The sequence below is a fragment of the Lissotriton helveticus genome, chromosome 5_1 (assembly GCF_964261635.1).
Source record: "Lissotriton helveticus chromosome 5_1, aLisHel1.1, whole genome shotgun sequence".
Classification (NCBI taxonomy): domain Eukaryota; kingdom Metazoa; phylum Chordata; class Amphibia; order Caudata; family Salamandridae; genus Lissotriton; species Lissotriton helveticus.
Genome location: NC_136065.1, coordinates 1,577,945,840 through 1,577,973,256, shown reverse-complemented (window position 1 = coordinate 1,577,973,256; position 27,417 = coordinate 1,577,945,840). Strand labels below are relative to the sequence as shown.

The 27,417-nt window shown below is 51.9% G+C and overlaps 1 protein-coding gene across 1 annotated transcript in view; it reads left to right on the top strand.

Annotated features, from left to right (window-relative positions):
* Positions 1 to 264: 264 nt before the first annotated feature.
* The window catches only part of PRICKLE4 (prickle planar cell polarity protein 4), a 140,955-nt gene continuing 113,802 nt past the window's right edge, over positions 265 to 27,417 (top strand). The window contains exon 1 of the mRNA XM_078644728.1: positions 265 to 349. The gene's annotated coding sequence lies outside the window, so the exon portion shown is untranslated. The remainder of the gene's footprint in view (positions 350 to 27,417) is intronic.

The window sequence follows — 27,417 nt, the reverse complement described above, 5'->3', positions numbered from 1 at the left end:
ACCTGCCTCAAAATGGAATGCATGAAGCGGAATTTTGTTTTTGGAAAGATAGATTATATTTTCTTTTAACTTCTGACAATGTCCGGTTCCTCGGTAGGGGGTCCCTTGATGGATGGAGGGCGGGAAGAAGTACCCTGCGTGATGAAGTGCCCTGCACAAGGTGACAGTCCAGCCCCCAGTCACAGCTCCCAGCCCGCCCCGCGCGGCTCCCATTGGCTGGGGCTGTTGGGTTAGGCTAAATAACCTGATAATACAGGAATCGGAGTTTGCTTCCTGGTGCAGAGAGAAAGGAGGAGGGACCGGCTGCCCCTGGACAGGAGGGAGACCCCTTCCGTGGGGGCGAATGACTGTAAGTGAGGGTTGGGGGACCGAGGGAATCTTGAGAGGGACGAGGGTTGGACCCCAGGGAGGAGTGAGAGACAGTCCTGAACTTTAAAACAGAGAGGAAGAGGTAGAACTGAGAGGGTCGAGGGAGGTCACGGAGGGGAGAGGGAGTGAACTCGGCGAGAGGTGTGTGAGTGAGGGCACATAGAAATGCGTCCGCGAGGGACAGTTGCATCTGTCACAGCGAGGGGGCACCGGGGTATGTGTGGGGGTCATGGTCTGGAGCAGAGCGTAGAGTGTGGTGAATGAGATAGCACAGTAAGGTGAGCGAGGGAACACAGAGAGGTGAGTGAGCGAGCCCATGGAGTGTTGAGTGAGGGAACTCAAGAGAGGATATTGAGCCCGCGGAGGGTTGAGTGATATTGATTATCTTTTTACTACAACAAATCACATGGGATTTTTCAAGTTAAAAACGCTTTTAAAAAGTCTATTTGTTTACATACATTTTAGGCGCTTTTTATACTACGATAATGTAATATGAAACAATATAATTTGCTTTCTCAGAAAATGCATATATTACAGAACAAAAATGATAATACATATTTTCTTTTTTTATAAGCAGATTAAAACTTGATTGTGAAATGTAGAGATTGATCCCTGTTTCTTGTCTGGAAAGTGTCGCTTGATAATTAGGCAAGTACCTGTTCTGGAGTGAGTAAAAACCAAAAGGGAGAGGTTGTGGCGTTACGGCTAGAGTTGCCGTCTTTGGAACTGGGGAACCATAGACTGGGCGAGGGACCCCTGGAAGAGCTGACTGAGGGTGAGTTCACCATAGGGACATCTGAAGGAGCTGAGTGAGGGTGAGTTTATCGGAGGGACCCATGAAAGAGCTGAGTGAGGGTGAGTGCATCAGAGGGAGCCCTGGAAGATCTGAGTGAGGGTGAGTTCATCGGAAGGACTCAAGGAAGAGCTGAGTGAGGGTGAGTTCATCGGAGGGACTCAAGGAAGAGCTGAGTGAGGGTGAGTTCATCGGAGAGACTCAAGGAAGAGCTGAGCGGGGGTGAGTGCATCGGAGGGACCCATAGAAGAGCTGAGTGAGGGTGAGTGCATCAGAGGGACCCATGAAAGAGCTGAGTGAGGGTGAGTGCATCAGAGGGAGCCCTGGAAGATCTGAGTGAGGGTGAGTTCATCGGAAGGACTCAAGGAAGAGCTGAGTGAGGGTGAGTTCATCGGAGGGACTCAAGGAAGAGCTGAGTGAGGGTGAGTTCATCGGAGAGACTCAAGGAAGAGCTGAGCGGGGTGAGTGCATCGGAGGGACCCATAGAAGAGCTGAGTGAGGCTGAGTGCATCAGAGGGAGCCCTGGAAGAGCTGAGTGAGGCTGAGTGCATCGGAGGGACCCATGAAAGAGCTGAGTGAGGGTGAGTGCATCGGAGGGACCCATGGAAGAGCTGAGTGGGGGTGAGTGTATCAGCGGTACCCATGGAAGCTGAGTGAGTGTGAGTGCATCAGAGGGGCCCAAGGAAGAGCTGAGTGAGGGTGAGTGCATCAGAGGGACCCATGGAAGAGCTGAGTGAGTGTGAGTGCATCAGAGGGACCCAAGGAAGAGCTGAGTGAGGGTGAGTGCATCGGAGGGATCCAAGGAAGAGCTGAGTGAGGGTGAGTGCATCGGAGGGTCCTCCCATGGAAGAGCTGAGTGAGGGTGAGTTCATCGGAGGGACTCAAGGAAGAGCTGAGTGAGGGTGAGTTCATCGGAGGGACTCAAGGAAGAGCTGAGTGGGGGTGAGTGCATCGGAGGGACCCATAGAAGAGCTGAGTGAGGGTGAGTGCATCAGAGGGACCCCTGGAAGAGCTGAGTGAGGATGAGTGCATCGGAGGGACCCATGGAAGAGCTGAGTTAGGGTGAGTGCATCGGAGGGACCCATGGAAGAGCTGAGTGGAGGTGAGTGTATCAGCGGTAGCCATGGAAGCTGAGTGAGGGTGAGTGCATCAGAGGGAGCCCTGGAAGAGCTGAGTGGGGGTGAGTGCATCAGAGGGACCCATGGAAGAGCTGAGTGAGTGTGAGTGCATCAGAGGGACCCAAGGAAGAGCTGAGTGAGGGTGAGTGCATCGGAGGGATCCAAGGAAGAGCTGAGTGAGGGTGAGTGCATCGGAGGGTCCCATGGAAGAGCTGAGTGAGGGTGAGTGCATCAGAGGGACCCATGGAAGAGCTGAGTGAGTGTGAGTGCATCAGAGGGACCCAAGGAAGAGCTGAGTGAGGGTGAGTGCATCGGAGGGACCCAAGGAGGAGCTGAGTGAGGGTGAGTGCATCGGAGGGACCCAAGGAGGAGCTGAGTGAGGGTGAGTGCATCGGAGGGACCCAAGGAAGAGCTGAGTGAGTGTGAGTGCATCGGAGGGACCCAAGAAAGAGCTGAGTGAGTGTGAGTGCATCAGAGGGACCCAAGGAAGAGCTGAGTGAGGGGGAGTTCATCAGAGGGAGCCCTGGAAGAGCTGAGTGAGGGTGAGTGCATCAGAGGGAGCCCTGGAAGAGCTGAGTGGGGGTGAGTGCATCAGAAGGAGCCCTGGAAGAGCTGAGTGAGGGTGAGTACATCGGAGGGACCCAAGGAAGAGCTGAGTGAGGGTGAGTACATCGGAGGGACCCAAGGAAGAGCTGAGTGAGGGTGAGTTCATCGGAGGGACCCCTGGAAGAGCTGAGTGAGTGTGAGTGCATCGGAGGGACCCAAGGAAGAGCTGAGTGAGGGTGAGTCAATCAGAGGGACCTCTGAAAGAGCTGACTGAGGGTGAGTGCATCGGAGGGACCCAAGGAAGAGCTGAGTGGGGGTGAGTGCATTAGAGGGAGCCCTGGAAGAGCTGAGTGAGGGTGAATGCGCTGGATGGACCCCTGGAAGAGCTGAGTGAGGGTGAGTGCATCAGAGGGACCCCTGGAAGAGCTGAGTGAGTGTGAGTGTATCAGAGGGACCCAAGGGAGAGCTGAGTGAGGGTGAGTGCATCGGAGGGAGCCCTGGAAGAGCTGAGTGAGGGTGAGTGCATCGGAGGGACCCATGGAAGCTGAGTGAGCGTGAGTGCATCAGCGGTACATATGGAAGAGCTGAGTGAGGGTGAGTGCATAGGAGGGACCCATGGAAGAGCTGAGTGAGGGTGAGTTCATCAGAGGGTCCCGTGGAAGAGCTGAGTGAGGGTGAGTTCATCAGAGGGACCCCTGGAAGAGCTGAGTGAGGGTGAGTTCATCAGAGGGACCCCTGGAAGAGCTGAGTGAGGGTGAGTGCACTGGAGGGGCCCCTGGAAGAGCTGAGTGAGGGTGAGTGCACTGGAGGGACCCCTGGAAGAGCTGAGTGGGGGTGAGTGCATCGGAGGGACCCCTGGAAGAGCTGAGTGGGGGTGAGTGCACTGGAGGGACCCCTGGAAGAGCTGAGTGGGGGTGAGTGCATCGGAGGGACCCCTGGAAGAGCTGAGTGGGGGTGAGTTCATCAGAGGGACCCATGAAAGAGCTGAGTGAGGGTGAGTTCATCAGAGGGACCCATGGAAGAGCTGAGTGAGGGTGAGTTCATCAGAGGGACCCCTGGAAGAGCTGAGTGAGGGTGAGTGCACTGGAGGGACCCCTGGAAGAGCTGAGTGGGGGTGAGTGCATCGGAGGGACCACTGGAAGAGCTGAGTAGGGGTGAGTTCATCAGAGGGACCCATGGAAGAGCTGAGTGAGGGTGAGTTCATCAGAGGGACCCCTGGAAGAGCTGAGTGAGGGTGAGTGCACTGGAGGGGCCCCTGGAAGAGCTGAGTGAGGGTGAGTGCACTGGAGGGACCCCTGGAAGAGCTGAGTGGGGGTGAGTGCATCGGAGGGACCCCTGGAAGAGCTGAGTGGGGGTGAGTGCACTGGAGGGACCCCTGGAAGAGCTGAGTGGGGGTGAGTGCATCGGAGGGACCCCTGGAAGAGCTGAGTGGGGGTGAGTTCATCAGAGGGACCCATGAAAGAGCTGAGTGAGGGTGAGTTCATCAGAGGGACCCATGGAAGAGCTGAGTGAGGGTGAGTTCATCAGAGGGACCCCTGGAAGAGCTGAGTGAGGGTGAGTGCACTGGAGGGACCCCTGGAAGAGCTGAGTGGGGGTGAGTGCACTGGAGGGACCCCTGGAAGAGCTGAGTGGGGGTGAGTGCATCGGAGGGACCACTGGAAGAGCTGAGTAGGGGTGAGTTCATCAGAGGGACCCATGGAAGAGCTGAGTGAGGGTGAGTTCATCAGAGGGACCCCTGGAAGAGCTGAGTGAGGGTGAGTGCACTGGAGGGACCCCTGGAAGAGCTGAGTGAGGGTGAGTGCACTGGAGGGACCCCTGGAAGAGCTGAGTGGGGGTGAGTGCATCGGAGGGACCCCTGGAAGAGCTGAGTGAGGGTGAGTTCATCAGAGGGACCCCTGGAAGAGCTGAGTGAGGGTGAGTGCACTGGAGGGACCCCTGGAAGAGCTGAGTGAGGGTGAGTGCACTGGAGGGACCCCTGGAAGAGCTGAGTGAGGGTGAGTGCACTGGAGGGACCCCTGGAAGAGCTGAGTGAGGGTGAGTGCACTGGAGGGACCCATGGAAGAGCTGAGTGAGGGTGAGTTCATCAGAGGGACCCCTGGAAGAGCTGAGTGGGGGTGAGTGCACTGGAGGGACCCCTGGAAGAGCTGAGTGGGGGTGAGTGCATCGGAGGGATTCCTGGAAGAGCTGAGTGGGGGTGAGTTCATCAGAGGGACCCCTGGAAGAGCTGAGTGGGGGTGAGTGCACTGGAGGGACCCCTGGAAGAGCTGAGTGGGGGTGAGTGCATCGGAGGGATTCCTGGAAGAGCTGAGTGGGGGTGAGTTCATCAGAGGGTTCCAAGGAAGAGCTGAGTGAGGGTGAGTTCATCGGAGGGACTCCTGGAAAGATTGACTTGGTGACTGACCATGGGTGCGTGAATAAGGGAGAGCCGGGGAAGGCACAGGCGGTTTAGTCTGGATAATGAAAGAAAAAGGGAGGGCACAGTGGAGTCCTGGCATGGGTGGGGGTAAGGGGCGAAGAGAGTAGTCAGCCGAAATGTGTGAGTGAGTTGATGTAACCTTCATGAGAAGATGCTTTAAAGAGTGGCGAGTTAATATGCATGATGTATAGGTGAGTGATGGGTGAAGGAGGGTGCTTGTCAAAGGGAAGCATGCGTGAGGGTATGGGGTAGAGGATCCCTCCCAAACCCCATGGCCTGAGTCACTTGTGTCCCCCTCACCTCCCTTCCCAAGAAACCTGCTCTCCTACACTCAATATCACTGCTCGGGCGCTGCGGGTCAGGTGTGTCTTTTGCAAGGAGGGGGCGTGGTGTCTTAGAAGAGCCGTTGTGTATTGGAATAAAAACGTGTTGCGTATTGAAAGAGGAGGTCGTGTTTTTGAAGGATGCGGTGCTGTCTATCAGGGGAGGAGGCTGTGTTTTGGAATGATAATGTGTACTACAAGGGGAGGCTGTGTTTTAGAAGGATGAGGTGCTGTTGTATCTTAGAAAAGGAGGTTGTGTTTTGGAATAAAGATGTGTATTAAAAGAGGAGGTTCTGTTTTAGAAGTTAGCTGTGCTGTCTATTAGGAGAAGAGGCTGTATTTTGGAATAATCATGAGTACTAAAAGGAGAGGTTGTTATTTAGAAGGATGGGGTGCTGTATCTTAGAAAAGGAGGTTGTGTTTTAGAATAAAGATGTGCATTAAAAGAGGAGGCTGTATTTTAGAAGGATGCGATATGTTAGGAGGGGAGGTTGTGTTGAGGAATAATGATGCATATTAGAAGAGGGGGTTGTTATTGAGGGACTAGGTGTTGTATGTTAGGAGAGGTTGTGTTTTAGAAGGATGAGCGGCTGTACATCAGAAAAGGAGGTTGTGTTTTGGAATAACGACGTGCATTAGAAGAGGAGATTGTTTTGCAAGGGTGGGGTGCTGTATGTTTAAACGTAAAGCTCTTTTCAGAAACATGAGTTTTGTATTTCTGAAGATGGGGTATCTTTTAGCAGGATTAATGTTGTATATTGGATAATTAGGCAGTGTTTTTGAATAAAGAGATGTTGCGTATTAGAAGAGGAATTTGTCTTTTAGATGGATCTGGTGTGTTGCATATTGGAAGAGAAGGTCGTTTAGTAGATTTTGCTGAGAAGCAGACATTGCCTTCTAAGTTATCTATATAGAGCCGGATTCACGGTGTCAAAATGTGATCAGTTGCATAGTGCCACCTCCTGCATTCATGAACATGAAAAGACAATCATTTTGATTCGGAATGATTGTTTTCAGCTCTATGATTGGGACCATCTATTGTTTTAGATATTTGTACAGTGTACGTGCATACTTCTGCTACAATTGCCTGTCTATTGGTTATGTGGTTCAGTTTTAGCCCCTTCATTTCGTTTTTCTCTTTAAAGTTAGCTTGTTGATCACCATACTCTTAAACTCATTTACATATAGTATGTTCAAATTTTTTTTTAACTTTTAGAACATTCATTGGCAAGGCCAATTGGTATTGCGTTGTATTTGCTTCTGTTGCCGTTGCCATTGCTAGGTGCTTTTAAAGTGTGCCACAACTGCAAAGCCAATGGCAGTCACTAGCCATGGCGATAGTCTATTTCTTAAATGTGAAATAAATACATTTAGGAAAAGAGAATATTTATGGACCTAAACAATCAGCACGATACAACATAATCAAAAACAGTGTAAATATAACAAATGTAATGCTCAGTAGACAACCACTAATGCTTTTCAGTTTTATAAATTGATTTAAATTATCTTTTTATTATAAAGGTTATCTGATGATTATATTTATAGAACTTGGTTGTCCAGTACAACATTTTTTAATATTACTATGCTTGAATTTTATTCCTGGTTTTCACAGTTTTTGCAATTCAAAAATAACTTTCTACGTTCATTAAGTCAAAAAACACATTTACAATGTATGAACAACAATCAATGGTGTCATGGCTGTAAATTCTGGTAGTCTATTTCTTATACTTTCAAGGCGCCTGCCACATTGTGTCCTGAAACGTGGTGCGACTCAACAGTCATTTTGAAAGGACAGAAAATAATGTTCCCTTACTTTCAAGGTGGATGACACATTGAGTGGCCCAACATGGCCTAACGCACAATAGAGGGCATCTTGAAAGTATAGAAATGTTTTCGTAGTTCCAAGCTGGCAATCGGGGAGAGGATGTAGCCTTACAGCTATAGCTTCCTACTTTGGAGCTGGAGAACCAGGTTCGCGTCTCGGCGTCCGCTCAACATCGTGTGATTCTGTGCTAATCACTTAATGTCCCCGTGCCTAAAAAAAGGAATGTGTGCTTGTGTGAGGTAACTTGTAAAGCACTCTAATACCTTCGGGTCGAGTTATATAACTCTGCAACGAAAAAAAATCTAGTTGCCTCATGCCAATGGTGCAGCCATGTTAAAAGCATAAAAATAGTTTCATGTGGTCGCCGTCCAGAAAATATAACAAACGACTTCCTAGAAGGCCAAACCCCACTTTTGGCTTTGCCAATTCGGGTGCATTTTATAAGCATCTGATATTGGAAAAGCCAATCGCAGCAGGCAGCATGGAGCAGGAAAGGGCAGCCGAGAGAGGCCCAAAGGCTCAGGAAAGTGCTGCAGGGCAAGAGCCAGGGCATTTCCAAACCCATCATCGGGCGCCTGGCAATCTGCACAGGAGGCATGTCTATCTCTACTTTCAGCTATGGGGCAGAGTGAAGAAAAAGGAACAGTACTTAGAGGAAGGGTGGCAAGGGAGAGATGCTAAGGGTAAGTTCAGGGAGCAAGGGAAAGTGCCCACGTGCACTCAAAGTACACACAAAAAAAATGGAAGGAGCAAGACACGCACTCCCACGAGTGCTACATAACATTTGAAGCTTGGAAAAAAGAAAATAGTACCAGTACGTCATCAGTCGAAGGATACAACTCAACCAATCAAAAGATAGAGTACAGAGGAAACATGAGTGGTGGGACAAGCACAAGAATATGGAGGAATGCCATCCAGTATAGATCAAAGGGGTGGGAAAAGGCCACTCTAATTTTGTATGCAGCTGAAGTGTCTGTAGTGAGACCGCAAAAAGAGGCTGAATTCTAGAAGATTGTGCTATCTTTTAAAAAGAGAATTTGAATAAGAAAGGCTTGCTATATAAACATTGTAGAAGATGAGGGTGCGGTAAGTTAGAAGATAATATATTTAAGAAGATGACTATGGTTATTGTTTTTGCTGAGGCTGTTGTATTTTGAAACAGGATGCTGTATTTTAGAAGATTCGGCGTTTTTAAGAAGAGGATTCTGCATATTAGCAGAAGATGCCCTGGCTTTAGAAACGCTTGCTACGTTTGAGACGAGGAGGCTGTGCTTTAGAGCGGAGTAATATTTTGGAAAGTGTCTTTTCGAATAATGTGCTGTATTGTAGAAGACAGTGAATCACTGTTGTAGAAGAGTATGCTGAATTTTAGAATATGCCGTGCTGGAAAAGCTGACGTCTTTCGGAATACGGTGCTGTGTTTCAGAACGATTAGATGATTGGTGTATTCCATTAGAGTGCTGAATGCTAGAGGAATAAGACGATATGTTTTAGAAGAACGTTCTTTTATGAGTGACATTTTCCTGACTCTGCACTGGTCCATTTCAAAGTCGCCTCCTCCCTCAGTCTGGCCCAGCAGATGGGTTAGTGAGCGTGGGCAAGGAGGTGGGCGGGAGTGTGCTCTCTTCAACCATCAGGGCCCTGGCCTTGAGGGATAGCAGTGCGTGTAAGCGTGTGAGGGGGTCATGCTGTCCTCCCGCTCACTCAGCCAGGACCTGCCTGGATGGGTCGGCAGGATGAATCCGACGGCGGTGGGAGTGCACATGTGCTTGCTGAACCAGCAAGGCCCTGCCACGGGTTGGGGAGAAACGGGGGGAGGAGGGGGAGTGTGTGTGATGCTGTTCCCTTGCTCGTTCAGCCGGGACCTGCCTAGATGGGCAGTTGAGCGTGGGCGAAGACGGTGGGAGTGTGTTTTCTTCCTCAGCACATCTCCGCTAAAAAGTGAGTGATGTGGTCGGAGTTTGTGAGTGTGTGTGGGGGGGTGGGGGGGGGGCGGGGTGCTGCTGGTCTCCTGCTCGCTCATCCAGGACCTGCCTAGGATAGGTGAGCGCGCGAGGAGGTGGAGCGAGTGCGCATGCCACCCTCATCCAGCAGAGCCCCGCCCTGGCAGAGCGTGGGTGAGGCGGTGATGCTGTGCTGTACCAGTCCAGGCCCACTCTGCGGGCAGGCGAATACAGCTGACGGGTGGCAGTGTGCGCTTTGTTCACTCTGCCAAGCCGCGGCATCTGTTAATGATTGAGGCAGGTGAAGGGCAGCGATGGGGCTGCGAGCAAGTTACTTATCACCTCTGCTGCAGAGGAGAGACAGGAAGCCAGAGAGGGAGAGAGAGAATTAACTGTAAACTAGCCCCATGCCGTGAGGGTTACAGTTTTTTCAGTCCACAGATTTCAGAGTATGTGAGGCACTTTAGGTAGACAGATTTTGAGAACCAAAAACCAGGGCAGGCTAGAAATTAAAGTAGGTCCAGGGCTTTAAGTGGGATGAAACAACTGGGGCTCTCACAAAGGGGCGTGGGCAATGTAATTAAGGGCGTGGCTTAAAAACACTTAAGCTAAAAAAATCTGTGCTTCGCATAGTGTGCCGCCCGACTTGTATTTTGCTGTTTCTGTCATTGTATCTAGAGATATGATACAACAAGTAACATCATACCTATAACAAGTCAGGACTATTGGCTTTGTCAATGGTTGTTAGTTGCATAAGCTAAATAAGCAGCAACTATGGCTTGTATATAATATTGAAAAAGCTTCCACTTAAAGCACTGGTAACACAACGACAATGTTGCTGCTCCCGAGTTTCAAAAAGAGAAGGTAAGTCCAGAGAGAAAATGACTCTCTTTCAATGATTTCTCTTCACCTAGAACGCTCACCTTACATGACGTCATGCCATAACTTCACCACTACCCACTAGGGAGAAGTAAGCAGTGTGAGCACGCGCACATTATGTGCCTGCTGTCACTGCAGTCCAGAAAGAAACGTACCGCTTGTGCCAGAGCACAAAACAGAGCCCAATAGAGTCCCGTTTCGAGGCTCCCTCTGAAAAACTGCAGGTGCTCAGACCCGGTGAGACCCGGCCCACTTAAAGCCCAGAGTAGGACTAAAGCCTTTAATCTTACTTCTTTATTTGTCCTGTCCTGGTTGTTGCCTAGCCTTCTAAAGTGCGCATATATATATATATGTGTATGGTAGGTTGGTAAATGTGTGTGTGTGTGTATATATATATATATATATATATAAAACACCAAAGTTGCCTCCAGAATGAAGCCACAACCACGGCAAGTTGAACCTTTTATTCGTGAAATGCAGGACAAACAGACCAGCTGCTTCTTTGCAAATGTCTCGAGCCAAACGCGTTTCGAGCGTAACACCGCTCTTGTTCACTGGCAGAAGGGGAAAGGCAGCGTACGCACCAACAGCGCAAATTTAAATGTCCCGCCTCAGTGGGCGTCTGCGCTAGGAATGCTGGTAGTTGTGGTGCATAACAAATATTATCCCAAGTGGGTTGCATGTCTTGCCCCAAAATGTTCAAAATAAATACCCAAGTGGGCTGCATTGAAGTTGTCCGGAATTTCATCCTGCCCATACACCATCCACGAAGCGGACTCACCGCCCCCACAGCATCTATGATTTCCGTCGCTGTAGGCCCGCCATGTTAGCAGTGGGGCTCCATCGCGGCGGGGCACGCCGCTTAACATAAAACACCAAAGTTGCCTCCAGAATGAAGCCACAACCACGGCAAGTTGAACCTTTTATTCGTGAAATGCAGGACAAACAGACCAGCTGCTTCTTTGCAAATGTCTCGAGCCAAACGCGTTTCGAGCGTAACACCGCTCTTGTTCACTGGCAGAAGGGGAAAGGCAGCGTACGCACCAACAGCGCAAATTTAAATGTCCCGCCTAAGTGGGCGTCTGCGCTAGGAATGCTGGTAGTTGTGGTGCATAACAAATATTATCCCAAGTGGGTTGCATGTCTTGCCCCAAAATGTTCAAAATAAATACCCAAGTGGGCTGCATTGAAGTTGTCCGGAATTTCATCCTGCCCATACACCATCCACGAAGCGGACTCACCGCCCCCACAGCGTCTACTTGGGTATTTATTTTGAACATTTTGGGGCAAGACATCCAAAAGCAGCTTGGAATAAATTTTGTGCATCATACACCCGTGTGCAGGCTCCTTCGTCTTGAGGCAACTCTTGTGGATTTTGATATACATACATACATACATATATATATATATATATATATATATATATATATATATATATATATATATATATATATATATATATATATATATATATATATATATATATATATATATATATATATTACCTACTGGTTATAGTTAGGACCTATTATCCATAGGAAAGCCGCAACATTCTACTTGGAATAACTTTGGCGCCGGTTGACGAATCTTCGCTAATTCTCCGGTCCGCTCCTATCCTGAAAGTGTCGGGGTGATTCGTCAAGCAGGGGCTGAGAAAAAAGGGGGGTCCCCATACGTGTTATCCCCATGCAATTTCTCATAGGAACCTTTAATCGCAGCTACAGCCCGAACTGCTGAACAGAATTAACCCAAATTTGCAAAAAGGTAGCCCTTGGTTCAGAGTCATGCCTTTTGGTTAAATGGTGTAAATCCGTTCAGTAGTTCCCGAGAAAATCAAAATCAAAATCACATATATCTATGGCCGCTCAAGATCCACGCACCCTGCCGAGCAAGAGCTGTATGCTAATTGGCTGTCAACACTCCAAACCAGGAAGTGTTGGCAGCCATCTTGTGCCTCGGTAGAACCGAGGCACAAGAAAGCAGAAAAACAAACGCACAGAATGCAAAAAGGGGGCAGGGTACAAATGCCCTGACCCCCTAGGCCTGCTCAGGGGGTCCCACAAAGACCGCCAGGGCCAAAAAAAACATTATAAAAAAAATTTACAAAAAAAATCAGCGAGATTCGCGCACCCAGCGCGAATATCAGCCAACATTTTTTTTAAACGAAGCGCGAACTCCCGCGCTTCATTGTTAATTAGCCCCTGGGGGGGCCAAATGCCGGGGGCAATACTTATTATGTAAAGTGGGGCCCAGAGGGGCCCCCCAGCCCCAGGTACCGCCACCACCCGGGGCTTCTTTGAAATAGTTGGGGGGGCTCTCAGGCCTCCTCAGCCCCGGGGACTACCACCCCCGGGGATTATTTACATTAGGTGGGGGGGCTCTCAGCCCCGCCCCAGCCCCGGGTACCGCCACCCCAGGGCTCCTGTGCATTAGGTGGGGGGACTCTCAGGCACCCCCCTGCCCCGGGGACCGCCACCTCCGGGGCTTCTTTACATTAGTTGCAGGGGGCTCTCAGGCCCCTCCCCCAGCCCCAGGGACTGCCACCCCCGGGGCTTTCAGAAAATAATGGCAGGGGGCTCACAGTCCCCCCGCAGCCCCGGGGACCGCTACCCCCGGGGCTCGATTTAATTTTGATTGCGGGGGGCACACTGCCCCCTGCCCCCACACACCCCGGGGACCGCCACCTCCCCGGGGCTCTAAATATTTAGATTGGGGGGCTGTGACGGACCCCCCAGCCCTGGGGACCACCACCACCGGGGCTTTGAAAATGTGAGGAGGGGGACGCGTGGCCCCCTCCTGGAGCCATTGATGGTCCTGGGGACCGCCACCCCCCAGGGCCGGGTCCTGCAGTGTCCCAGGGTGCCTACCCCCGGCACACTGTAGTTTGCTATGACAGGGCGGGAGCTTGGTTTGAATTTTGATAGAGAGAGCAGGGAAACCTGCTCTCTCTTTCAAAAATTCAAACCAAATTGTTTTTCCACACGGAGAGCTGCATCTTAGCCGCTCCCTATGTGGAAAAGCAATGCCGGCTTCCGGAGGACGCGAGAAGCCGGCGGGACCGTGGGGGGATTGGGAACCCCCCACGGTCCCCAACGGAGAGGGCTAGCCCCGGAGGTTGGGGTCCCGGGGCTACAAGTGGCCTGGGAGGGGGGCCACGTGGCCTTCCTCCCCAAAAGTTGAAAATAATAAAAAAAAAAAAGAAAAGGCTATGCCCTGGGGGATGGGGTCCTCAGGGCCGATTAAGACCTCGGAGGGGGGGCCATGTCGCACCCTTCCACATATTTTCAATAAAAAAAAAAATTAGGGAGCAGGCTCTGGGGGATTGGGTCCCCGGAGCCCAAAAAACAGGAAAAGAAGGGGGCTACACAGCCCCCCTTCTTAAAAAAAAAAAAAGACCGGCATCACGCCGGAGGCCACGCCTCCTTCTTGCAGAGGGGTAACAAATTCCCCTTGAATACTGTGGGTCCCTGGGGGCCAACTAGCCCACCAGGAACTTCCAGTATGCGCCAGGGGTCTGCGTTGCAGAGAGGTGTTCTGAGGCCACGCCCCTATTTGCACCTCTCTGCAACACAGCTCTGTGGCACTTACTGGAGGTAGCTGGTGGGCTAGTTGCACCCCAGGGAACCTCAGTGGGAGTTAATCCCCCAACTTAAAACGCTCCACGGGGCGCGTTGCACAGTGCTGAAAGGAGGTGGCGGGGCCTGCATTCACATGTGTGCAAACACACCCTGTGGCGCGGTTTAAGTTGAGGAATTAATTCCTCGTCAATCCTGAGGGTCCCTGGGGTCCAACTAGCCCACCAGGTACCTCCAGTAAGCGCCACAGAGCTGCGTTGCAGAGTGCTGTAAAATGGGCATGGCCTCTGAACACCTCTCTTCAGCGCAGCCTCCTGGCGCATACTGGAGGTACCTGGTGGGCTAGTTGGCCCCCAGGTACCCACAGGATTGAGGAGGAATTAATTATCTAACTCAAATGTTTGCAGACATGTCACCTCAGGCCATGCCCCCTTCCTTCACTTCTCTGCAAAAGCGCCCCATGGCACGTTTTATGTTGAGGAATGAATTCTCTTTGAAAACTGAGGGTCCCTGTGGGCCAACTAGCCCAACAGGTATCTGCAATATGCGGCAGGGAGCTGCGTTGCTGACAGGTGTTCAGAGGGCACACCCCTTTTTACACCTCTCTGCAACGCAGGTCTGTGGCGCTTATTGGAGGTACCTAGTGAGCTAGTTTGGCCCTATGGACCCTCAGGATTCAGGGGGACTTAATCTCCCAACTTAGAACGGCCACAGGGCGTTTTTACACAGTAGGGAAGGAAGGAGACGGGGCCCGAGTTAACGTGTGCAAATACGCCCTATGGCGCGTTTTAAGTTGGGGAAATAATTCCATAAGACCATTGGCCCCTCCCCCTGGGCAGCCCCATTCGCTAATGGTGACGCCCCCTAAGGACCTTAAATTGCTGCTCACCGAATATGACCTTACCGCCACAGGCCAGCATAGTTGACCGACTATCTGCCCCCCCCAACTGCCTACATTGAAAGGTCATACCCTCCTAGCAAAACCTTCAACCCATGCTAGCATGTTCCCTATCAATAGGGCATTCCCTGACTCTGTCAAGTGGACCCCATCCCGCAAGTAGAACTGTTCCCCCCAAATGCAACCATGAGCTATACTCTGTAGGTGAGGAGTTCGAAAGAGCTTGTCTATTTTATTGTTGACCCTCTTTACCGAGTGATTCAACGCCCTGACTGATTCACCCCCCCTCCACTGAAGCCTTGGTATCAACTGTGACCACACTATAGTGCACTCCGGTAACTGTTTCACCAGCCAACCTGCCGATGAGATGATTTCTTCCAACAGGACCCTTCTGCCCAAGTCGACTAAATCATTCCCCCCCAGATGCAGGATGACCACTGAGGGCGGGGAGGTGTGTCTTTTGAGCAAATCTGACATGTAGCCCCTAAGCTGACTGAGGCGAAGCCCCCCTCTGCCATGGAAGGAGACATTGAAACCCCGCACTCCGCCCTCCGTCTACCCGCTCCTGAAAGGAAAATTGGTTTAGCACGTTTCACATAAGAATGACCGACTACCCATACTATATGTGTCCTCCTTTTGTCTTTCTGCTGTTGCCGAGATGTTGATGGTTGGTTTTGATGACCCTGTAGTAATTTCCGCCCTGCGTCACAGGCCCGAGAAACTAGAATATAAACATAGACAAAGCAGGCGTCAGGGGGCCTCTCGAGGCCGGGTCACCCCCCTCACTCGCCTGCTGCCCTGCTAGCCAGCCTCCTTGCCCTGCCTGCCTGCCTGCCTGCCGCCACCGCCGCCCCCCCAGCACCCCGAGCGGCCCAGCCACAGCGGAGCCGGCCGCTCGCCACTTTTCCCGCCGCTGGCCCCTGCGGCCCCGCCCACCACCGGCCCATTGGCCCGGACGCACGCCCAGCCCAGCAGACCCGCCCTCCCGTCCCCCTTCTTATGACGCCCCCTGAGCGACCGCGCAGCGGACGCGCGCAGCGGGAGCACCGATTGAGCGCCGAAGGTGCGCCAAAGGTAAGCCCGTCTGCGCCCGTCCGCGCCTGGACCGCGCCCAGCGCCAGGACCCCTGGCCCTCGCAGACCCCAGCCCACCCGCCGGCCGTACGACGCCACCACCCTCAACGCACTCAACGCCGGCCGAACCCCTGGATGCTACCGAGCCACCCCGAGACGCACCCACAGACCCTTCATCTGCCAGGCCTGCAAGTTCTCCTGCATCTGGACCTGCACTGCACCAGCGTCCACCAAGCAGAACACCAGCAGCAACCACCTGAAGTGCATCCTGCTCAACACCCGCTCCGTCCACAGACACGCCGTCGAGCTCTGGAACCTGCTCGACACCACCGACCCAGACGTCGCCTTCCTCACGGAAACCTGGATGAACGCCTCCTCAGCGCCCGACATCGCCATCGCCATCCCGGACGGCTACAAGATCATCCGGAGGGACCGCGTCAACCAGACAGGAGGAGGCATCGCCATCATCCACAGGAACACCATCCGCATCACGACCAACACCGATGACACCATCGCACCCGCCGAACACCTGCCCTTCCATATCCACGTCAACCCCAAGACCACCCTCAGAGGCACCCTCATCTACAGACCCCCGGGACCACGCACACAATTCAGCGAGGACATCGCCGACTTCATCAGCCCACTCGCCCTCCCCTCAGCCGACTACATCCTCCTCGGGGACCTCAACTTCCACCTGGAGAACAACAACGACCGCAACACCACCACCCTGCTGGACAACCTCGCAAACCTGGGACTCAAGCAGCTGGTGACCACCCCCACCCACTACGCCGGACACACACTCGACCCGATCTTCTCTTCCAGCAAGGACATCGCCTTCAGCCACGCCACGGGACTCCCATGGACGGACCACAGCTGCGTCCACTTCAGCTTCAGAAGGACCACGCTCCACCATCACCAGCAACAGGCTCCCCGCAGAAGCTGGAACAAGATCACTGCAGACCAGCTCACTACGTCCTTGAGCAAGAACCCTCCCACCAGCACAACGAACCCCAGTCAAGCAGCCACCAACCTCACGAAATGGATCAGCGACTGCGCAGACGAACTCGCCCCGCTGAAGACCCCGCCGAGCAGACCCGGCAGCAAGAAAGCCCCATGGTTCAACGACGAACTCAAGAGCTCCAAGAAGAACTGCAGAGCACTCGAGAAAACCTGGCGCACAGACCCAACACCGGACAACATGACTGCCCTCAAGCTCGCCACCCGAAAACACCACCAGCTGATCCGCGCCACCAAGAAAACTGCATTCAAGGAACGACTGGACAACAACGCACACAACAGCAAGGAACTCTTCAACATCGTGAAAGAGCTCTCCAACCCCAACGCCGGAAACAACGACATCACCCCTTCGCAAGACCTCTGCAACTCCCTCGCCTCCTACTTCCACAACAAGATCGCGGACATACACAACAGCTTCAGCACTCAACCAACGCACGCCACGACCGAACCACCGCCCCCCACCATCACCCTCCGCGCCTGGACCCCGATCAGCACCGAAGACACCATCCGCACGATGAACTCCATCCACTCCGGATCTCCGACAGACCCCTGCCCTCACCACGTCTTCAACAAGGCCGACGCTGTCATCGCACCCCACCTGCGGGACATCATCAACACCTCCTTCGACATCGCCACCTTCCCGGAGAGCTGGAAGCACGCCGAACTCAGCGCTCTACTCAAGAAACCATCAGCAGACCCTACCGACCTCAAGAATTACCGCCCCATCTCGCTGCTCCCGTTTCCGGCCAAAGTCATCGAGAAGACCGTCAACAAGCAACTGGCCGCCTTCCTCGAGACGAACGGCTCCCTCGACCTCTCGCAGTCTGGCTTCCGGGCCAACCACAGCACCGAGACCGCCCTGATCGCAGCCACAGACGACATCCGAGCCCTGCTCGACAACGGAGAAACAGCGTCCCTCATCCTCCTGGACCTCTCCGCGGCCTTCGACACTGTCTGCCACCGCACCCTAGTACAGCGCCTCAGCAACGTCGGAATCCAGGAGAAGGCACTGGAGTGGATCACCTCCTTCCTCACCGGAAGGACACAGAGAGTCCGCCTCCCCCCGTTCAGATCGGAGGCCACCGAAGTCATCTGCGGCGTTCCTCAAGGCTCCTCGCTCAGCCCAACTCTCTTCAACGTCTACATGAGCCCCCTCGCAGCCATCGCACGCCAGCACAACCTGAACATCATCTCCTACGCCGACGACACCCAGCTGATCCTCTCCCTCACTAACGACCCCGCCACCGCCAGAGCCAACCTGCACGAAGGGATGACAGAAGTAGCCAAATGGATGTCGAACAGCCGCCTGAAATTGAACTCAGACAAGACGGAAGTCCTCATCCTGGGATCCTCACCCTCCGCCAGGGACGACTCCTGGTGGCCCCCCGCCCTGGGCAGCGCACCCAAACCAACTGACCACGCACGCAACCTGGGCTTCATCCTGGACTCCTCCCTCTCCATGACCAGACAAGTCAACGCCGTCTCCTCGTCGTGCTTCCACATCCTGCGAATGCTACGCAAGATCTTCCGATGGATCCCCACCGAGACCAGGAAGACGGTCACCCAGGCCCTCGTCACCAGCCGTCTGGACTACGGCAACTCCCTCTACGCCGGAACCACCGCCAAACTCCAGAAGAGACTCCAGCGGATCCAGAACACCTCAGCACGACTCATCCTGGACATCCCCCGCCGCAGCCACATCTCCGGACACCTGAGAGACCTGCACTGGCTCCCGGTCAACAAGAGAATCACCTTCCGGCTCCTCACCCACGCACACAAAGCCTTACACAACCAAGGACCAGGATACCTCAACAGCCGCCTCAACTTCTACGCTCCCACGCGCCAGCTTTGATCGACCAGCCACGCCCTCGCCGCCGTCCCCCGCATCCGAAGAGCCACCACAGGAGGAAGGTCCTTCTCCTACCTGGCCGCCAAGACTTGGAACTCCCTTCCGACCCACCTCCGCCTGACCCAGGACCACCTCGCCTTCAGGAAGCAGCTCAAGACCTGGCTATTCGAGCAGTAGCGAACTCCCCACCCCCCAGCGCCTTGAGACCCTCCGGGTGAGTAGTGCGCTATACAAATGCTCTGATTGATTGATTGATTGACTGACCCTTACAATATGTGCAGCCGCACATAACACTTATAGGCATTGGAAGACCACCTCCCAATCCTCTTCACATTATTGACATTCAATCCCCTCGCAGTGACCTCGGTGGCTGCCCCTATCCGGAAAGAATGTGTCCCAAATTCCTTCGGGTTTAAACCTGCTTTAGCAATACTCATAGCTAAGACTCTTTGGAACTGAAATCTGGTCAAAGGGGTACCATCCACATGCATTAGCAATGCTCCCCTTGCCTCATCCGCCCGTTGTTTGATTAACGCTTCTACATGTGACACCGGGCAGCACGGGTATTCGGTGCCCGATGTAGCATCAAACTCTCTCCCCTGGCCTCCTGATCAGTCTTGGATTTCCGGATGGTAACCCGCATTGTGTCGCCCCGAATACTGGTATCTCTCAGCTGAAGGCCACCTACCCTGTCAAGTTTGTTGCTAGCCACTAATTCGCCTACCCGGAACGCCCCGTAAAAAGCCAGGGAAAGGCAGCCTTGAATAATATTACCTCTACTGAAGAACTGCATGTGTCTGGCAGGGCGAGGAATACTACTGTCAACCGTTCTAGACCTATCGGCCTTCTGCTTTCGGCGGTGTTTGCCTGTAAGCGCCGCCATCCCTTCAAAGCCTTTTGCATTAAGAAGCTGTTCGTAGGATCCCTGGCTCCCCTAGCTTGTGCGAAAAAGGAAACAGCTGCCTTATGTCTGCTAGCTGTCGCTGCTGAGCGCCCCTCCTTATGTAATGTGTCCATGTACCCATTAAAACTAGCCTCCTGATCCCATTTGTTCTCCCAACCCTGTCCTAGAAATTTACAGTAAGACCTGAACGCCCCTTCGTAAGCTGTCCTGGTCCAGGGAGATAGGCTGGCTGCCACGAGGTCGTGTAGTTGGGGGCACCAATCTGCCAAAGTGTCGATGGGAAGTGAGCTGGGGAGGCCTCTGCAGCTGGCAGGTGTTCCCTGAATACCTGCATCTTAAAGCGAGAAAGGGCGTCAGCTGCGTTATTCAAGACCCCTGGAACATGTTTGGCCCTGAAATGTACATTCAATTTCATGCATCTCAGCACAATCTCCTTTAACAGGCGCAGTATGAACTGACACCGTGCCACCTGTTGATTGACGGAGAAGTGTGGCTCAGGGGTTAGAGGCAGCAGACCCGGAAGCTGAGATCGGTCCTGGACCAGGGTTCAATTCCCCACCTCGGCGGGGTCTTGGGCTAAAAATTCCACGGACTCGATAATTCTCGCCCCGGTGCCTCCTCGACTCACGGGTTCACACTCTGCGACTCTGGGCAATAGCTTGCTTAATCTCCACAACGGCCCCTCGCGGTGGGATGCCTGACTTTCACCTTGTGGATACCCTGCTATCTCACAGGGGAATACCAGGAAGGGTTCCCTAAGCAAGCGCCGGGTAACCCACTGCGGGTAGCTGTGCGCTATAAGCTCAACTACATTTACATTTACATTTACATTGATGCATTCCACCACGGTCATGTTATCTGACCAGAAAATAACCGATCGATTAGCCAATTGCTCGGGCCATACATTTAACGCAACCCAGATTGGGAACAGTTCCAGGACCCCAATGTTTGCTGTCAAACCGCTCTCTTTCCACCAGATGGGCCATCTTTGTGCCACCCACTTATTGCTTAGTTTGGCACCAAACCCTACACCGCCCGCAGCGTCAGTCCATAGTCCTAACTCTGCTGAGGTCAGCGTGGGGGCACCCCACAGTACTCTGCCATTGAAATCCTCCAGGAATGCAATCCATATCCGCATGTCCTGGCGAACCTCGACTGACAGTCGTGTGCAATGATGCTTTTCCCGCAAGCCCTTCATGGCTTGCGCAATTGAGCGGGAAAATGGGCGTGCCATAGGGATGACCCTCAAGGCAAAATTTAGCTGGTCAACTGTCTGCTGCAACTGCTGTAATGTGACTTTCTTTTTCAGCAAACATAGTTCAAGGGTTGCCCTGAATTTCTCGATTTTTTTCTTTGGGTAACCTGAAACAGCCTTCCACGGAATCCAATTCAATTCCCAAGAATTCCAGACATGTCATTGGCCCTACTGTTTTCCCTTGCGCGAGCGGGACCCCAAAAGCACGCATGAGCACGCAAAATTCCTGCAATGTCTACGCGCACTCCTGTGAGCCCGCCAGACCGAGGAAAAGAAAATCGTCTAGGTAATGCATGACATACTGGTGGCCCGTAGATTGTCTCAGAACCCACTCAAGGTTTCAAAGTAAGCACATGAAATAGAGCAACCCATGGGCATACACATATCCATGTAGTATTTGCCTTCGAAGGAAAAACCTAGCAAGTGTTGGTCTGCTGGATGCACTGGGAGTAGTCTAAACGCTGACTCAATATCTGATTTTGCCATCAGTGCCCCAGGACCCAAAACTCTCAACATTTCAACTGCCTGGTCAAAAGACGCGAATTTCACACTACAAATGGACTCATCAATCGCATCATTCAAGGATAAGCCCTTCGGTGCAGACAAATTGTGTATGAGCCTATACTTGCCCTTTTCCTTCTTTGGGACCACTCCTATAGGCGAGCAGACAAAATTCTGTACAGGGATGTTAGGGAAAGGCCCCGCTACTCTACCTAGGCGCAGTTCCTTCTCTATTTTGTTTGCTACCACCCCGGGATTGTTCTTAACTGACAACTGGTTCCTACACTGTGGTGTCCCGGTATAACCCCCAGCTGGAATCCGGAAACCATGTGTGAAACCCTCTTGGAGCATCCTTGCGGAAGTATGGTTAGGGTATCTTTTAAGACAAGGGATCATAGCCGCCACTATAATAGGTGAATGCGCAATAAGGGGTGTCCTCCGCTATTCTGGTTTCCTCCTCCCTCTGTTACCTGACGCACTACCTTTTGACCGGCATGTCGTTTCTGGGTGGGAAGGGTGGCCGCATATGTAACACGCGTGCCTGAATTTTCAAGTGCCCAGTGCCCTGTTGCAAGTTCGCCTATTGAAATCCCAGCAGACTCCTTTCCCACCCGTATTCCCTCTGGCCTTATTGGCCATTTCCCCGCCTTGCGCTGGCCGAAAGGGCTGTTGAAAGGGTTGCTGGGGCTTGGGGCAATAACCTTTGTTCCAGTTAGCGCTAGTACCTGCAGGTTGCCCCCTCTCAAACTGAGAATGCCAGGAAATAGAGTCAACTTTGTCCCAGGCTAAAGATCTGTTAAACTCCCTCGATTTCCTGAAAGCTATGTCATATTCTTTCCACGAGTCCCCCCCATGATTCTCATTAAACATTGTAATCCTACTCTGATAGCAAGCCATCTCAGCTTGCATACCGGGGAAACGTTCAGCGGTAACTGCACTAAACACAGAAAAAGCCCTGATCCAGCTGATGAGCGTCTCCTCTACCCTAAATTTGTACAACTGAGACCGCCATTCACTAGGCAACATCATATCCTTCTGTGATTTAGCATATTCCCACTCCCTGTTGTCAATCAGCAATGAGAAAATATTAATATATTTGTCTGCCCAAATCAATTCCTTCACACTTTGAGATACATGCTGCGCCAAACTCTCCCCCTGGAGGGAATCGCGCCTTTGCCCAGTACTGGCAGGGCAACCTCCTTACCACATTCGGCGGGTTGCGTTGGTTCCACGGTCTTGACTGTGCCCCCATTGCTCGCTGGACCTGTTTGGGGAGAAATCGGTGCGCCCGGCGTGCTACTTTCGCCCCTAGACACCAAGATTTGAGCAACCATTCTCTGCGCTTCTGCTCAAGGGTCTGCTGCGGGAGTTAACATTCCCCCAATTCCCAACCATGGAAGCACTGCTGCTATCTGTGCCGCTAGTTCTGGTGGAAGTACCGGCGGGACAATGACCGGGACTGGGTTAATCGGTGGCGCGACTGGGGGCGGGAGAATGACGGGTACTGGGTTAATGGGTGGCATAACTGACGCTATCGGCACGCTTACTGGAAGTTGCGGGGCAGGCGTTGGTGACCCAGGTGCAACAGGCGCTCTATTCGGTACTGGCCTCGGGGACCCCTCTCCCACTATGGGCCTGGGGGGGCGACCACCAACTGTCTTAGTTCTGGCACGTTTCAGTGGTGTCTCGAAATCCCCCCTCGTTTTGGGTGGTACTATGGTCCGTTTAGGCCTTCCCGTCGGTCCTGCCTTTGCATCAACCCTCGCACCCAACTCAGCGACAGTCTTACCCAATTTGTCCACTTTCCCCAATCTCTTGTCTATTGCTGACATTCTGCGCATCGTTGTCTGAAACATTAGCTCCACGTTCGAACACCCTGCACCCCGTCTGGCAGACATACTGCTCTTACACCTACACTGCTCAGTGCGTTAGTTATTGGAACAATGTGCCTTGAACCTGTCCAAGTTGGAGGCTCACAGGCTGGCCGTAAGCACCACGCAACTGTGACCGCACACACCAGCTAGCCTGGAGTGTTTGGGCGAGCGAGCTCTAGCCCAGAAGCAGTGAAATGCAGGCCTGCCCGTGTCCTCAGAGTCCGCCGTCCACCGTGAGCTCCTCAGCTACCCGGTCCGCAGCGGCCCTTGTCTTTAAGTCTAAAATGAGAAAAATTGTTAAAACCGAATTCTGCAAAACTTCCTACGTGCTTTGCCTCAATTGTTATTGGATCACACAGCCTGAATTCAACACACCATTGATCCTACTGATCACTGCATCAAAGGCTGAAACTGGGCCGTGGTAAACAGTATGCTAGTTCAATAACGAGCTGTCTTATAAATTGTTTTCTAAAGTGCAAAATTGACCTGAAACAGCTATCAAAGGCGCTTCACTTGGCACCAACTCAGTTTACCTTGTTAAGTAACTTGCCCAGAATCACACCTTATAACAGTTGTATATAATGCACACTTGACTTGAGACCGCTATCTGGAATACATTGATAGAGAACACCTTAATTTATTAGGCGCAGTGAGTTTAAGTGATTTGCCCAGGATCACACCTTCCCCAGACCTGTCCTTTTTCCAAACTGCCTTTAACGTTTTTCTATGCAATGGACCGGTCTGCCCTCGCTAAAATGCACCGTGATCCGTTCTGTGCTACTACCAAACCCAGCACTGGTCTCCCATTCACTCGCTGCCCGGGCCGACCCTCCTTCGCCCGTGTAACTCGTTCCGAGTATGCCTTGCAGATCGCACCCGCTCTGTCGAGCCAGTCCTCTAGCGGCCGTACCGCAGAGCCCGCCACGTACCTTCTAATGATTAAACCTGGTCAAATAAAGCCCGCTCTTTGTGCCTGAAACTCCCACCGCCCCGATGGACTCGAAACTCCGGATGCAGTCCCCGATCGGCAATCCGGCTCTTCTCGCTCAATTCAAGCAAGCCGGGCTGAAGACGGCTGTAATGCCAGAAACCGGTCCTCCGAAGCTTGTTTCCCGTCCAGGGAAGGCATGGCTTGGCAGTTCGAAAGTACAATGTCCCACAGCGGATCAACTAGCAAGCACCTCGGATTTCCAAAGTCCCATAAATTGTATATATAGTTGTGCTGTAAACCTCCAGGACCTGCTGTGATTGAGTCCCACTGGAATCCCAGACGAGAAATGTCAAAAGTAAATGGAGGCAGCACCAAATTTAAAGTAAATCAATGGAGCCAGAAGTTATATTCCAAAAGTAATTTTTCTTTTTATTTTCTTATTTCTCAAGGTGCACAAGACAGCCAACGCGTTTCGCTCCCAAAAGGAGCTTCGTCAGGGCAATTATGATGAACGATAAGTCTTTCGATAGTACAATCAGGATGAATAGAGAAGTTCTAACCAATATGATAAACCACGGAAATTGATGTTCTAGGTATAGTGCATAGAGCGACGTTTGCGCAGACCTTGATAAGCTGCCACACCACGAGCTGCAAGAAAGAATTACAGCACGAACAGCCCAACGCGGAAACACTCGAATGGCTTGGCAGTTCGGGCTGGACTGTTCCCATGAGGCACAGGGTCAGACTGATTTGCATATAGCCATGTCTGAACTGGGGTGGCAGAGTGGGCTAAAGAACGGTGATGGATTAAACCCAGATCTTTTGACTGGGTGTGAGTGTTTGATTGGTTCAGATGCTCCGTCCATTACCACCCCCTTTTGTGCTCGCTCAATGAGCACGCCAACCGCCGCTCCAAATCGCCGCTAACCTGAAAATATAAAGCAAGAAAATGACAAGCCCCACAGCGGGGCGAGGAGTGAGCCTGGGAAGCGTGGGCACAAAGAGGACGCTTCCCGCGCTCCCCAGGCTCTTAAACCCCCCCTTTTCTAAAGGTCCAGCCCCTTTGACCCGGAAGTGAACAAACGGCTTCCGGGTCAATGGCGGGACCCACGGACCAATCAAGGCGGGTGAGGGGGCCGGGCCCAGCCATGTGTGCGTGGGGGCCGAGCGCCCCCCCCTTTCCTGGCACTCTCGTCAGGTCACTCAATGGCCTCTATCTGCATTTCTTCAGAAAGCTGCTGAGTGGGTGTTCACTTCATGTCAGTTTGGGCCTTTGAGGGTTGTCTCTGGTCTTGTTCGCACTTTGCAGCACCAGGCACATCACTGCAGCACGGACACGCAGGTTCGTAACCTCTAGTGGTGCAATAAAACGTCTATGCCCAAAATGGAGCCAACGTCCGTCTCAGTGAACTTCAGCAACAAGTATCTTCTCTGCAGCCCTAGGGATTTGGTTCTAACCCCTTAAAGGATGACAGCCATGGATTCTGGCTGAGTCCTTTCTCTACATAAGCTTGTAGAGCTTCAGCGAGATACAAGATGAACAGAGGATGAGGATAGGAGATCGCTTTTATTCTGTCTTGTGGATTGTTGCATCTCCATATGTCCAATCAAATGAAAAGTGTGCACCAAACGTTTGGAGGAGCCAATCTTTGCGAAATACATTCCTCTTTTATGCAGCCACATCTCCATGGCAGCCATCTGGGTGTCAAAAATGCCATTTGTCACATGTCGAGTTCCAGGTTAATGGTCTCTGCTCACAGCACAAATCAACAAGCATTTACAATGCAATGGTTTCGCCTTTGGAAAAGTTAGAGCTATTGGCATTGTTAATGACAAAATTTGTATTTATGTGTTGGTTTTGAAAACAGATAAATAAATGGCATTGTCATTACATTGCCATTAGCTTAATCCCCCACACACACAGAGCCCCCCTCCACCTAAGTGTACAATTTAGCTCATTAGGATACTGGTGGATGGAACATGGCCAGGTCAAAACAATCTGTGTTTTCCCTGCTCTGAAGTTAGAGCAATTAAGCAATACTTCAATTATTTCCTGCTGCTCCAAAGAGCAGGCAAGCAGCTTTTACTCGGGCAAAGGAGAAAAAGCCCATGAATGGTGCATTATTGTAAGCTTTCCATACAGCACTGTTTTAGTCCCACGTGATTTAATTTTATTGTCGGTTGCCTGCCAGCTGCTGCCAAGGTTCGAAGTTGGGGGGCCACAAAAACACAGGGAAGCTCTGTTAGCGCTCAGCAAAGCAATGCTTCCTGAAGGTATTTTATTCACTAGCCACACAAGAGACATTACAAAATCACCAGGTAACCATACAATAAAGCTCAACCAAAACGTAAATGGCAAGACGTTTTCTCACATTAGAAACAGAAAAAAATGAAATAAAACATGGAAATTTTACAGGGCAGTAAGCGTGTGACAAATGGAGTAAAATCAAGTTACATCTCCCACCCAAAAATAACAATAGCAAGCCCAATTCAAGAAAGCTACACTGTTCTGGTGGATGATCACTTCTGTCAGCAGCTTACATACATGTGCTAACATTGACTGCTTGATGTCCGATAATAAATCGTAGTCCATGGTTAGAAGTAAGAAAGATGTGGTAAAACACCACAAAGTTGACATACAAGTACCTTCTTTGTATTCACACAAAATGGAAATCCTATGATGATCAAGATGTCTCAGTGTCAGTCGCAAGCAGTGGACTTTCAGAGTCCTGCTTCTCTGGTGTAAAGAGGTGCAGCTAGATGGTCCTGGAAAGTCGGAAACTCCCAAAAACATGACCCATTTTCGTGTGAGAGTGACAGCAAGGAGTTGGTTTAAAATGACTGAAGGTATTGACACAGAGGATTTTCTTTTTAGGAAGGGTGATCACCACTGATCTGTGAGACTAGATAGATATTTGCTCATCAGTATTCCTGCACATTTGTCAGAATACTGCAGTGTCCATATAAATGTCATCACATTAACGTTTCTCATGCACTGATGCACTGAATAGATGCCTGACAGAAATACCCGTGATATGGTTGTAATGAAAATTTCTAAAACTTAGCTCCAATTTCCTTTATAAGCAGTGTGGTTGCTACACATTGTAAGAGTGTTTATTGCCGACCTTTGGGAGCAGCCCATCCCGGGTCTCCTCCGTGGGAGCAGGCCAGAGGAGCCGGGCTGTGCTCCCCTGGGAGGCTGGCGCTGAAGCCGGCAGCATCCATTCTCAGACAGGCAGGCAGCCCATGGCAGCGGGGATTGTCATTCCAGCACCAGCCCGGGCGGGGGTTGGGTGAGGGGCGAGCATTGCTCAAACTCCCGTGACAC